At 45.2% G+C, this 14,400-nt stretch overlaps 1 protein-coding gene across 1 annotated transcript in view; it reads right to left on the reverse strand.

Annotated features, from left to right (window-relative positions):
- PLCD4 (phospholipase C delta 4) overlaps positions 1 to 14,400 on the reverse strand; it is a 244,806-nt gene that overhangs the window by 120,002 nt on the left and 110,404 nt on the right. The gene's annotated exons all lie outside the window — the stretch shown is intronic.

Here is a 14,400-nt window from a genome sequence, read left to right on the forward strand (position 1 = left end):
TTGGAAGGGGCCTGTTTAGGTTGTTCCTTCCAAATACCGATTTGTAGTGGTATGTGTAACCGTGCATGCGGTCGCAAAACATTCGCATTTTAACACCAAATTTAAGTTGGTGGTAACCATCTGCAAATGGGTAGGGGCCCCCTCATCTTTGGGAAAGGTGGTTAAAATATTTTTGAAGAGCAGGCAGTGAAGACCACTGCCTGCTCTTAATGAATTAAAAGATTTTTTTTTTCATTTAAACGCAACCTATTTTCCATTCAGGAAAACAGGCCGCTTTTTAAAAAAAATGATTGCTTTATTGAAAAGCAATCACAGACATTGTAGTCTGCTGACCCTAGCAGGCCACCATCCCCGTGATTTTAGCAATTCCCAGGGGGGTCGCAAATTGCGATCTACTTCATTAATATTAATGAGGTAGGTTGATTTGCGACCCCCTAGGAATCACTAAATGAAACCATGAGTTTCATACATTTGGAATTGCAATTCGCAGAAAATCGCAATTTGGTCATCGCGAATACAAATGTTGATACTTGTGGGCCTTGGTGATGTGGCAAAGTTGCTCCTCCTTATTGCGCTGACAGAAAGTGGAGATCTGTTAGAAGCAGAAACAGCTTCTCCAGTCCTCTAAGGAGCATCACACCTGGCCTTCCCCTGCTGAAGGTGCCTTTCCCTGGCTAAGGCTCCACAGAACTCTTAACATAGTGCAAGTCAGACCTGTTAGCTTCTGTTTAGAACTGCTTGTCCTCTGATTCTTTAAAAATGCTGGTCTTGTGGTTTCAAGATTCAGCTTTGAAAACAGTTATTTCATTTACTAACATTGTAAAAATGCTTTAATACCTTTGTACAATGTTGATTCTTAACTTTTTACTAAATGTGTCCAATTTAGCTAAACAAAGTTGCAATTTCTTCTAATATAATAGGTCAAAAAAGTAACTTTTTCCAAACGTTACTTACCCTGTAAGCATCTGTTTGTAGCATGTAGTGCTGTCGATTCACATGCATGCCTACTCCTGCCATCACGTGTTGAGCTCAGACATTACAAATTGTTTTTCTTTGAAGAGTTTAGAGTCAATAGATGTGCTGTGACTCCTTCCTTAGGCCACAATCACATGGGCACCGACTCCACCCTTAATTCCTTTCAGTTCGGGTGAGAGGTGAAGGGGGAGGTCAGAGTAAAACTACTGTGATGTGCCTTGCACATTAGAAAGTGGTTGAAAACGAAAGTGTGGAAAAGGTTAACAAGTGCCATCATTGCCAGCTTCCAGGAAGGAGAAGGGCCACGTGAATCTGCAACAGTATATGCTCCAAACTGATGCTTGCAGGGTAAGTATCATTTTTCATTCGTTGCATGTGTGGCTGTAGATACACATGAATTGCATCGACTGTAAATCAGTTTCCCCCTAAGCAGTGCTTAGCGGGCAGGTAATGCAGATGTTTGGAAAAATGTTCTGAATGCCATTTGGCCAAGCACAGCCTGTTGATGGGCCAGAATGGCCACACGCTAGTGCTTCGTAAAGGTTTGTGGAGGTAACATCCTGCTTTGCTTAAGTATGCAAACAGGATGTTACCTAAAAATGCCATAGTCACCCCCTATTGGCATGTGGAGTGTGCTCTGGGAGGTACGGATGTGTGTTTATCTTTGGAATATCAAGTGTGATGCACTTGATGATTCTCCTGGCAATGCCTACCTTGGAAACGCCAGCAGGTGGGTGAAGATGTGCAGAAGTGTATGCAAGACTTGCCTTGTGGAGATTTAAAGGGTAGCAGATGATGCCTAGAGCTCTCACTCTGTAAGGATATTTTTGTTTATTTATTTATTTATTTATTTATTTAATCGGTGTTTTCTATAGGGTAAACATGACCCAAAAACCTGGGTGTCCGAGCGTTTTACAATTCAACCGTATACAGGTTCAGATGATATCCCATTCTTTAACACATACTACAGGGGATAGGTAGCTCAGAGATGCAGTGGAGGACAAATCTCTTCCACTTGGCTGCATAGCATGCACATGTGGTAGGCCAACTTGTATTGTGCAATATGGCCATACACTTATCAGGAAGGTGTATTATTATTATTATTATTATTATTATTATTATTAATTACATTAGTAAAACGCAACTTTCACCTTAAAGGTATCCTGGCGCTTGAGCAACCTTACCAAAAACGGATCAGTAACAGAAACACTTTTAAGTCCTTCTTCAGGTCCATCATCCTGGTGCAAACCTGGTCATCCCGGGAAAAGTCATTTGTTTAGATGTTTCCTGAATTGAATGAGGTTCCTACTGGCTCATAGAGGGGCTGGTCGCTTGTCCCAAAATGTGCTGTCCTGACTGAGAAGGCCCAGTCTCCATTTCTCACTTTCCAAAATTTCGGGATACAGAATAGGTTGGCTCTCGTAAGAAAGAAAAAAAAAATAATAATAATGGATAACATGGGGAGCGCGGTAAGGGAGTGAAAAGAGTGTGTGGGGGTAATGGGCAGAGGGAGAGAGTAAGCAAACACAACGGGCTGATCTACGAATACACTGCTAAGCACAAAGTTATAGAGAAGAATTAGGTGCCAGATGTAGGTAAAAGCAGTTTTGCGAGTCCTTTATAGCGATTTTTAGGGAATCGCTGTTAAGGACTCGCAAAATGCTATGTAGGTAGGAATCGCAATATTTTTTGTGGTTCCTTAATATGCCTTCATTGCAAATTGTAAATTGCGATTCGCAATCAAGGAATACCTTCCCAATCATTCCTAAATGGAATAAGTATTTGCCTTTTCTCAGAGCAGTTAGCGCTTCGTAATGCTTTGCAATATTTTATAAACAAAATTTCTAATAATTCACAAATTCAAGGCAAATTAATTTTCTCGTATTTGTCCTACTTATATTTGCAAAACTGCCACACCAAGACCTTATCCTTCTTTGCCCTCAGTGTCACTTCAAATATGGAGTCCTATATAGGGTATGAGATTATTTAAATTCATTCAACCAGTGGAAAAATAAGTCCATTCCACTGAAAATTCCTATGCGGGAAAGTCTATTCCATTTACGCTCCAAACCACTATTGATGCCGACGCGTTTCGACCTTCTCCAATTAGGACCAAAAATTTTTTTCATGAAAGGTCTCCTTCACGGCTGAACACTGTCGTAGTAGGACATCTCTACACCCATTATCTTCCAGATGTGTTTTCAACGATGTTGTTGTTGTGTTGAATTGAATTCACACGGTTCTAGGTCTTCCAATGCTCGTATTTGTTGTATTTACAAACGCCTTCTCCTGTATTGGTCGATAAATCCTCTTCTCTTCCTTCGGCGTGTGCTTCCGGGTCTCAATCGCCTAGTCTCCGGATGGAGGAAAATTAATTTGTGAATTATTAGAATTTTTGTGTGTAATGCTTGACTATGATGAACTGATATCGAGTTTAACTACTCTAAATTACATCAAGCAATTAGCTGAATGTATATATGGTGTATAAATCAATGTTTGGTGTATATATATGTTTTGTATGAAGTAATGTTTTGTGCTTATATATGTTGTGTATAGATAGGAATCTAGGAGAGGTGAATATATCTTTGAAATGAAGGAGATTCTCAATGTATAAAATAGTGAAATAACGAAAACATTATGAGTTGAAAGCCCAAAGTCAATTAAAGGGACTATTGTGGCAACAAATAAGACTGCAATTTATGGTGTCAGAGGTATTTTTTGTTTATAAAATATTGTGTTATAGATTCCAGCCTCTGTTCTCCTAAACCGAGTCGTTCCCCAGTGTTGTATACCTCGTAATGCTTTGCAGCACTTTGCATCTCGGGAACATTACACGGGTGGATCAGCGCAGACCCCCACACTTTTTGACGCAAAACCTTTTCTGCTTAGCTAGTCACGCTGGGCTTTTGTCAAAAATAACGCCCCCTTGACGCAGGCACAAAGTTGGAGATATGTTTTAATATTTCCAATCATTCCACATACTGGATGTGTGCTGCACGGCATAGCACACATCCATTGAGTAGGATGTTAGAGAAAATTCCAAAGTCACAACACAAAAAAGGATTCCTGACAGCCGTGGTGCGTCCATTGGGGCGTAGGGGCGTAGCCCCTCCAGCCACATGGACCCACCGTCGGCGTGCATCGCGCATTAGCAATTTAGCAGCAATCCCATTCATTCCCCAAATAATTTAAATTGCAATCCGCCTGACCGCCGGGACACACCCGGCGATTTCGGAGTGCGCAGGGGGGGTGGCCTCAGCCTGCTGCAGCTTGAGTGACAGTCACTCAGTCCATGACCACACCCTCAGGCTGCAGCAGACCAGTCCAGACCGTAGTGCGTGAGTGCAAGTTGGTGTAAAACTTGCCCGCGCATGCGCACAGTTGTACATTCCCTTACAGAGCGTGACCAGAGGGTGCTGGTTTACCCGGCCGCAGCCCCCGGGGGTTTACATGGGGCGACTGGGCGAGCACCATATATGCCCCCCTAGCCAATCCTGGCACTGCATGCAGCGCCAGGATTGGCTGGTCCACCGCGCAGCATCGATCATTGGATGCCGTGCGTGGGGGTGACACACACTGCCTCAGCCGCACTGTTATGGCCAATCACTGTGTGACTTCATGTGAAGCCATGTAGTGATTGGCCATTATCGCCGGGATGCGTGCGCTGGCTGCTGTGAGTGTTTCGTGGTGACTCACTCGCCACACCTCGTGTGCAGCAGAGACCGTGTGTGTCCCGTCCGTGTCACCGTGACTGACTCCCCTGGCCCTGAGGCACCTCACCGTCACCGACGTGATGTCAACTTTCTGAACTGAAGGTTTGTGATTGTGTCTTCTGCTGTAATTTACTTGCTGGAAGATGGGAGGTGTGTGGTGCTGACTATACTGCAATGTCTAAGGTATAGGCAGGATGAGCAGCTCACACCCCTGTGTGGGTTGCACCAAGTACAGAACATGGGGGTGCTACCTTGCCTATCCGCATATCTACGTAAAACAAAAGCCGTTCTACATCCAGCGACCCTTAAAGATAGACCTTATGCTTCTCAGAAGGGTCTTTGGGCATCTTGTGTTACTAAACCGGCCAAATCTGGTGCAATTCCAGTCAAAGAGCCAAAATGAGGAATGCCGATCTGTGAGAGCCGCACCCTAAAAGCAGCCCGAGTTTCTTTAGAAGCACCATCTCACTTTCAAGAAGGGACATTGCATTACCTGCTATTGAACATGTAGAACCGATTAAAAATCCTCTTTGTATTCCTGTGAAAATTACGAAAATGTTAAAAGGCCCCTCTTGACAGACGGGAATGACAGAGATGGGAGATTCCAGCCGGGCTCACGTCGTTTGTTGGCGGGAGCGGCCTCTCATGTGGCCTCTGAGTGCCCTGTTTGGACAAGCCGTGGGCCTTTGATCTGCCTCATGAAAGGGGCCACGGCCCTGCGCACTCTGCCTCTGAGGCAGTGCAAGGCGGCAGCGTAGGTGCGCCGGCTGGAGCTGCCTCCCTCCCAGGTAAAGACGCGAGTACAAAGATAACATTTCTTTTTGAAGGCATTAAGGGAGTGGTTGATGTATGTTTGCACATTTTACTGAAGTAATCTGGCACTTTTATTTACATAAAGGTCAGTGGGTGAACAGCTGCTCCGAAGATCCTCATGTAATCCACAGACCACCAGCCCAGCTCACAGCCGGGCCTACTCTTTGCATTTAACCTTACAAAGACGATAGTAACACTGTCAGTGTCATTGCTCCTGTGGTAAAGCAAAATCCTTCCACAACTCTAGGCTCCTACACTGTCCAAAGACATGCCCCAGGGGTTGGTAACCCTGACGGATGACTCACTTCACATTGGCCACTTACTGCCTACAGAAGGAATTCGGAGGTTTAGGTGTGGCAACGCCTCCCTGTCCTTAGCACTTTGGTGCAACTTGTGAGTTCTTGCTCGGTGACTGACATAGGCAACCTATGCTATTCTACCAACTGATCACTACTCTGAGGCCCACGGTATCAATCTCAATTAAAGCTGCATCTCGCGACTAGGTGACCTCAGGAGAGGGGGTAAAATCGTCACTTTTGCCCATTTACGAGAACATTACAAAATGGCACCCACTGAACTGTTTCACTATATACAGATTAAACACGCACTGGTGGCGGTCATTCAACATGATACGACTCTCCCAGAGGCCTCCCCATTAGAGGACAGACGCCTGACGGAGTATCTAGATAAACAAGCATTTGCAATGCAATAGGTCTCGCATTAGGAAAGTTGGAGCTATTGGTATTGTAAATGACAATTTTTTTATTTATGTGTTGGTTTTGAAAATAGCGAAATTAATAGCTTTGTCATTTACAATGCCAATAGTTTTAACTTTCGCAATGTGACACCTATAGCATTTGTAATGCAATATGTGTTGTATTTACGTGACTTAGATGTATTGATATTACAAATAGCAATGGCTTTTAATTTTTTTTATAATTAATACGTTAATAAAAGTTATTGTAATTTATAATGGCAATGTGAAGGTTATGTTCAGTGTATTTTATGGTGAGGAAAATCCAAGAACAGAAGTGAAATATTAACATCTTTTGGTGACATTTGTAATATAGCTTGAAACATTGAGAGAACATATTTGAACCAGTTGTTGTTGAATGGTTGCACAGATTGATGCTGTGGTGCTACTTGAGTCTTGGTTACCTGGTAGCGCCTTAGTTTGCAGCTCTGCAGCATTACTCAGGCCAGGAGTAAACGCCCCAGCTCGTCTGCTGCAGCTTTGGCAAACTTGTTAGACCGCATGAAATTTATATGTAAATAATTAAGGGAGAGGTGCTTTGGTGGAGCCCCTTCACTCGTTTTTTGGTCCAGTCTACAATTACAATACATAAATACAGATTTCTAAGTATGCTTTCACCAAATTAGCTTGTTATTTTTACACGGTTTAAAACTCCTGAGCCCTGTAAATGGTTTGAAATAAAGGAGATGAAAGAAGTTAATTTGTTCGTTGTATTTTGCTCGGCCTATCACTAAATAGGTTTTCTATGCCCTCTGCTCCCTTAATTATCACACTGAATGAGCTGCTATTTTCATCATGTGGCTGAACCTGTAATCTGTGTGTAGCAAAGGGGTGCTATGCTGTTGGAAACCTTGCTGAAGCTGATAAGCTGGAGGGTACTTTTAATGCCAATATCGGAGTCTGTAATAGGACGGAATGTATGAAGCTCTGTGGTTATACTGAATAAGCAGCTACCTATGTTATGCCATCTATTAATGTAATAACTGCACTTTCAAAATTGCTTTATTAACCTTCCTGCTTTCTCAAATTTGCTTGAAAATGCACGATTTTTCTTCTTTTTTTTCAAAATTTTCTTGGAGGAGTAAACCCCCCCAAGCCCCCCTTTTGGGATTCGGGCTCGCTCGCTGCGGTCACTCGCTACGGTGCTGTATGCAAATCACTTTGCGCCCCACCACTTTCAAATGTCACCCACCGTCCCTGATTCCTGAAGGAGTAATTTACACATTACTACAGCTTAATAAAGGTGGTAGGTATCGGAGGAAACCAATCTATAATAATAAGAAAAATTACTGGTCGTGATATAATCCATATTCATATAAATGTAACGTAATGTAGCGCACTCTGTTTGAAAAATGAGAAACATATGGTATTTTAATATAGTATTATCAGTCCATTTTCCATCACGTTGTAGGGTTACGAACAAAACCGCAGACCCGCTGCACAGGGGTCACAGAATACTGAGATCGAAGTTCATTTAGTGGTTACTAATGGCAACCGGGAAATCCACTCAACCCATTATAGACCATCGAGAAATCCTTCCATTAAGGGGTGTACATGACATGTGGTGTGGGTGGATGGTAGAAGGGGGGATGTTGTAGATGTTTCTTTCTCTTCTGTCAAATAAATACACAAGCCAATACTCTGTACCAGTGCTGAATATAGGAAAAATGTCTGATCCTGGAAAGGGCAGGTACTGTCGGGGGTAATGAATTCACAAAACAAAATCTAAGTACCAAACAAACATCAAACAAGCCAAGACTTTCGAATAACTAGAAAACGCTGCGTCAACGAACAGTTCCGCCACTTGTCGCAAGGATCTCGAAAAAGTTGCTCAGATCGTGAATAAATCATTTATTGTGACACAAGTTTGCGCGAAACAAAACTGCAACAAAGAAAAACAGTAGACTAGTTAGCTCAGATGGTTAAGCACTTATATTTTAGGTAGGTGCTGACTTTTATTTATTTTATTTATGTATTGGGTCACAGATTCAAACACGTGTAGAGCGAGTTCACTCTTTCATCCTTCCTATGTTGATTATTGTCTGTTTATATATAAACTTTCTTGGTAAAGTGTATTGAATGAAAATACTATGCAACTTTTTTTAAATGAACTTTTTCAACTCCTCTTTGACTGTTCTTTAACAGGGACATCTCAAATCATAAACGCTACTGTAACCTTCTCAAACAGCCCATCCCCAAAAGAAAATAGATATACAGAACATTAAACTGCCCACTCTTGGCTCTGACGTCAGCTGTTCTAATTCGACGCAATGGTCCTCATTTACCCACCTGAGAAGGTAGTTATGGGAACCGGCCTGGGGAGGTAGGGGAGGCTAGTGTCATTGTTGCGCAAGGAACAGGGCCCAAGCAACAGTGGAACAAGATGTGGGGTGTTTTTCTACACAAAGCAGCAGAAGGCCTACTTTGGGTCTCAGGCCTAGATGTGATGGCCCAGTGGCATACAAATTAATACCAAAGGGGATGATGGAGGCAGCGTTTGAGCAATACAAGCACTCACCCCCAGTCAACTGATCTGGGTTTAATCCATCATCATTCTTTAGCTCACTTCACCACCCCAGTTCAGACATGGCCATATGCAAATCAGTCTTGACCCTGTGCCTCATGGGAACAGTCCAGGCCGAACTGCCAAGCCAGGTCCTCCCTGGACTGGAAACAAGCTTCCTAGGACCGGTTTACGGCTTTCAACCCTCATCAGCCAGGCTAGTTTGAATCCAGTGGAAAAGTGAGCAAGGGACCCACGTCTGGGCATACCCTGCCAACTTAGGGCGAACAAAGCAAAACCAAAGTGGATGATGGACGGAGCATTTGAGCAAATCAAACACTCACCCCCAGTAGGGCATAGACAAGAGCCTGCTGCTCAGGACTGTAGCTCTCATTGGCAACAGTCCAACAAGTTTGAGGAGTCAACTAAGCCCTTGCTTGCATTAGGGCACAGTGCTCACTTGCTGTGCCAGTGTTGCTTTGGACCTTGGAGCAGTGGTCGAAAGTAGGGGCAAACTGAAGCACCGGAGCGCCTTAGTTTGGGCCTCAGCCTAAACACAGTGCAGAGGAGACAGCACGCTTCATTAAGGCAGTAGCTATCATTAGTGAAGCAGTTGCAGCAGCACTGGGGCCCGGGCGTCTGAAGGGTCCACTGCATCACAATTATGACTGTCTTAATTTTAAAAGGGGCACGATCACCCTCACTGCAAAGAGGGGGACAACAGGTGGAGCTCGTTTTTTTCAGAACGCGACAGGGAGCCTGTTTTAAGATCAGAGTGATGGCCACACATGGTGGGGAACAGGTGAACGGGGTAGAAGAATAGCCTGCTACTAAGGGCTACAGCTATCTTTAGTGCAGCAGAACACAGTATCATCGGGCCTAGGAGTGAACACCCAAATTATAGGAAGCAATGTGTTTTGATCTAGTGCTGTTTTTGAATGATGCGTTCTGCTTTTCTATCAGTCTCACATTTAGGGGCTCATTAGTATGGCTAAGGGTGCGGCGGTCCCATACATTCCATTAGGCACACTGGCGGGCACATCCCGCATTCCTGACATTGCGGCGGGCGGTGCAGAAAGCACCGCCCGCCGCAATGCCCGAAATGCAAGTTGTGCATTTGCCAGCACAACGTGACAGGCACCTCGCAGTGCCTGCCACGTTGTACTGGCAAATGCAGGGGGGTTCCATATGTACCCCCCATGTGCACTCCCCACCCCCCAGAATCCCTGGGGGCCCGCTACAGGCCCCCAATGCCGAGGACCGCCTGCCTAATGGCATGACCCCACATGCATCATAATATTGACTGCTTTTCCGCCCGGTAGGCAATCAGGCGGATTGCCTACCGGTGAAAAACCGGCGGACGGTCTTTTCGTCCGCCGGGGTCCCCTTCACCATATTAATATGGCGGGGGGAATAGGCTTGCGGGCGGGCACAAATGTCGGGTGAATCGCCACTGCCATGCGGGCGGTGGCGATCCGCCCAACATTCTAATGGGCCCCTAAGTGTGGATTATGAGCTACAAAAAGAGTACCCCTGAAATGATCTCATAAGCCCCAACCCCTGCGCTCAGCCCTGCCCCTCCCACTGCCGTAGTCTTTGCCATAAAGTTTTGGACAGTTTCTCGACTTCAAAACAGTTGGCTTGTGGGGACCACAGCAAACAAGTTTGAAGCCCTCTGGGCTAAACCCAAAAAACACAACAATTACAATCAAAATCTGTCACAAGCCTCAAACTGAAAAGTAATTGTAGCTTATAGGTATTTTTATTGCACATTTGGAATGTCGACTACCTATGAAGCCCACAGCGGTCCCCCTTCTTCACCCACCCCATCTACCACAGACACAAAAGATGAATAAAAATACAGCTATTTGGGAGTGGAGTTTTTCTTTCAAAGCGAGTTATTACCCCAATTACCAGCTTTTACCTACTCTTCTTAAGTGGGAAACACTGAGCACTTGAAGGAATGATGGATTTATAAAGCGCACGGCTACTCCAAGGAGTGTCCCGGGGCTAGCAGGAGAGCCCAGTTCCCAGCTCCATTCTAGAAGAACTACTTCTCCCCAGAGAAAAACCAAGTCTTACGTTTTTTCTGGAAGACGGTCTCAGAAACAGTCCTTTGCAGCTCGCAGGGGAGCTCATTCCGGGCCCTAGCAGCCAGAAAAGTAAAAGCCTTTCTGGCTCTTTCAACCAGCTTAAAGCGTGGAATAACTAAAAGAGAAACGGAAGAGGCATGCAGCGTTCAGAGGGGAATATAGGGGCATATTATCAAGGGGGTTTATCTCCGCTTTTTTGGCTTTAAAATCCAAGAAAGAGGAGATAAAATAATCTCCCTATTACCTAGCTGTCGCTAACACCAGTTAGCGACAGCTAGTAGGAGATAGCGACCATCTTGGGCCCCGCTTTGCATGTCAGTGATATTTATCACTAATGACATGCAAAGTGGGCGTGCCAAGATGTTAGCGACTGGAAACAGTCGCTAACATCACTTTCTCCTATTACCAACTTTTGGAGATATTCGCGATAAGTGCGAATATCTCCAAAAGCTAACACCTGCCCTGAGCAGTTCTTAGCCATGTTATCCAATGGGAGGTGGATAACATGGCTAAGAGCATTAGCTCGGTAATGCATGAATATCGCGGACTTTTCAGCAATATTCATGCATTGCGGCCGTTTTTTATCGCATTTGCGATAAACCTTGGTAATACCAAGGTTTATCTGCGACAAAAATCGCCGCAGCACAGCGGTAAAATTTTGTCTCTAACCAGGCAATAGCGATAATTATCGCTATTGCTTGGTAATATGCCCCATAGTTAGTCAATCTAACTGCCAAATATTGAGGGCTCGAAGAAAACACTGCTCCGTGGACCACCACTAATGCATTGAAAAGGATGTGTTTCTTAACAGCCAAACAATGCAAAATCTTGAGAGCAGCTGTCGCTGAGGAGCTCCGAGGAAGATGGAGAAGTAACCAGGCTGCCGCGTTTTGAACCACCTGCAGGCGCCTCACCTGGACTTCAGCAGCTCCCAAGAACAGAACATTTGCATAAAAGGAAAACACATTGATATCACCAATCCCTGTGACCGCCAGCCTATGGTGTTACGTTGTCAACAACATCTGTCGCCTCAGTGAGTGGGGTACAGATATAACCTCTACTTTCATTCCCTGGGCCCCACACTTTGGTCCATTTACCCGGGCAACTCCTGCTCTCATACACTTCTCTCTCCGCTTGCATGCACCAGTCCATGTCCAATGCCCAATCCGTGTGTCTGAGTACACCCCCCCTTCCAGGTTCTCGAAATATTGTGTTTAGCGATCATACATCCCAGTGAGACCCAGAGCCGTTCAAACCTGGTTAGGTCTGTGGCTTCCCAAACATTCAAAAGACAGAGACGTGGGGATACCTCAATTGATTAATGGCATATTTGGAACATGGCAGAAACCACGGTTCCCCAGTATCTCTGAAGGGCGGGGCAATCCCACCATTGATGTAGACAAGTACCTGGCTGCCCACAGCCTCGAGGGCAATCCAGAGAAGACAGGAGACTCTACCTAGGAGTGTGAGAGGTAAAGATTTCCAGTGTTGCACATCAGCACGAAACCGCAGGAGCGGAGGGATGAAGTTTTGACGGTGGAAAAACACCTTCATCTTCGGTAATATATATACCCAGATACCGAAACCCCTCAGTGACGATCTGGGCAGGACAACCCAATGGGAGGATCGGAGGCTCACCGCTCAAGACGTAAACCAGAGATTTATCCCAGTTGATAAGGCATCCGGAATATTTTTCGAAGAGAGCAAAAGTGTAGCACACAATGGATTGAGTATCGGGGTCGGGTCAAGAAAAGTAAAATATCATTGGCATAGAGGGAAATTCTGTCTGTCTAATCTGGGGACCAATTCAAACCGAGAATCATGGAGTCACGTCTAATCTATATACCCAGGGGTTCTAGGGCTAAGGCAAAAAGACAAGGCGGCAGGGGACATACCTGACGCGTGCCTTTACCCAGTTCAAAAACAGCTGACTAGGCTCCGTTTACCATAACCCGGGCCCAAGGGCGGGCATAAAGCAGGCACACCCAGGATATAAAACGAGCGCCAAACCCATATCTCTCCAGCACAGCAAACAAAAAGGGTCATTCAATCATATTGAAGGCCATCTTAGCATCCAAGGACACTACACTGAATCCTCCTGAATATTGGAGGCCCAGCCTTACACCCCAAACAAACGACGCAGATTTAGCGCTGTATTTATGTCTGGCATAAAGCCAGATTGATCCGGGTGGATCAATTTGTGAAGACATGAGGAGAGGCGAAGGGCCAAGAGCATGGCCAATATATTGACCTCTGGGTCCAAAAGAGAGACGGTCTATACGAGGAGCAGTGGTCCGGTGGTTTGCCCGTTTTATGGATGACCACAATATTGGCCAGTCTCTGCGTAGCTGGCAAAGTACCGAGGGATACTCCTTTGTCGTACATACGCACCAAAAAGGGTGCGATAACGGAGGCGGTCATTTTGTAAAGTTTGATTGGGAGGCCACTCGGACCCATGACCTTCCCAGATTGTAGCACCCTAATGGCTTTGGAAATCACCTCCGAGGTCAAATCGGCGTAGAGGTCTAGCACCACCTGCGGATCCAGTTGTGGTAAAGGCAATGTTGCAAGCAATTCTGCTGCCTTGGCCTGAGTGGATGTGGATGAGGGGGTATAAACAATCTTAAAATGACTGGCAAAGGCACTTACAATCCCAAGCTTATCATGGTGCCGGACATCCTGCAAGTCTAAAATCTCCGCCACCCATCTATTGGCCCACTCCTTCCTGTCTAGCCAAGCCAACAACTTACTTGCTTTATTGCCAATATTGTAAAGACGGTGCTGAGTGGCTCGATGATGGGCCCTAGTGGCGTCCTCAGATACATCCCGGTATTCTTTCTGCTTTATAGCCAATGTATGGGAGACGTCAGAGGATGCGGAGATGACAATATCAGCTTCTAAAGTTGTCACTTCCCTCTCTATATCCTACAGTTGTTTGCACTTCTCCTTCTTATGTCCTGCCACTCCGCACCCAGGGATGACAGTCTTATATGTCTCCTACAGTATTATGTCAGAGGCAACAGAACCATCATTATCAGTAAAGTAATTTTGGGTGGCTTCCAGCATTTTGACACGTACCGCTGGTACGCGATGATACCAAGGAGGGAGGGTCATTTTGCGGCTGTTGGGGGGAAACGCCTCCATAGTAGGTAACACTAGGTGAGTGGTCAGAAATACCCCTGGGAAGAAAAGTAATCTCCCCAAATTGTGGAAGCTGGGTTGCCTAGCAAAACAAATAATCAATGCGAGACATACTACTGTGTACCCCGGAGTGAAAAGTGTATTGCCTGGATGTTGGATTACATGTTGGATTACATACACGCTACACATCAATCAAACCTAAGGAATCTAGAAATTCCATCAAGTGCTTGCCAGGTGGCTCCCCCCACTTAGGCGGCAAGCGATCAAGGTCACCCTTAAGAGCTGCATTGCAATCACCTCCCACCAACATTTCACCCTCCGGTAAATTAAACAGGTGTGAGCCCAGATCGGTCAAAGTGGAAGAATGAAGCTTAAACAGAAGAACATTAGCGAAGGGCACCCACTCCC

Source organism: Lissotriton helveticus, chromosome 3_1, assembly GCF_964261635.1.
Source record: "Lissotriton helveticus chromosome 3_1, aLisHel1.1, whole genome shotgun sequence".
NCBI lineage: Eukaryota > Metazoa > Chordata > Amphibia > Caudata > Salamandridae > Lissotriton > Lissotriton helveticus.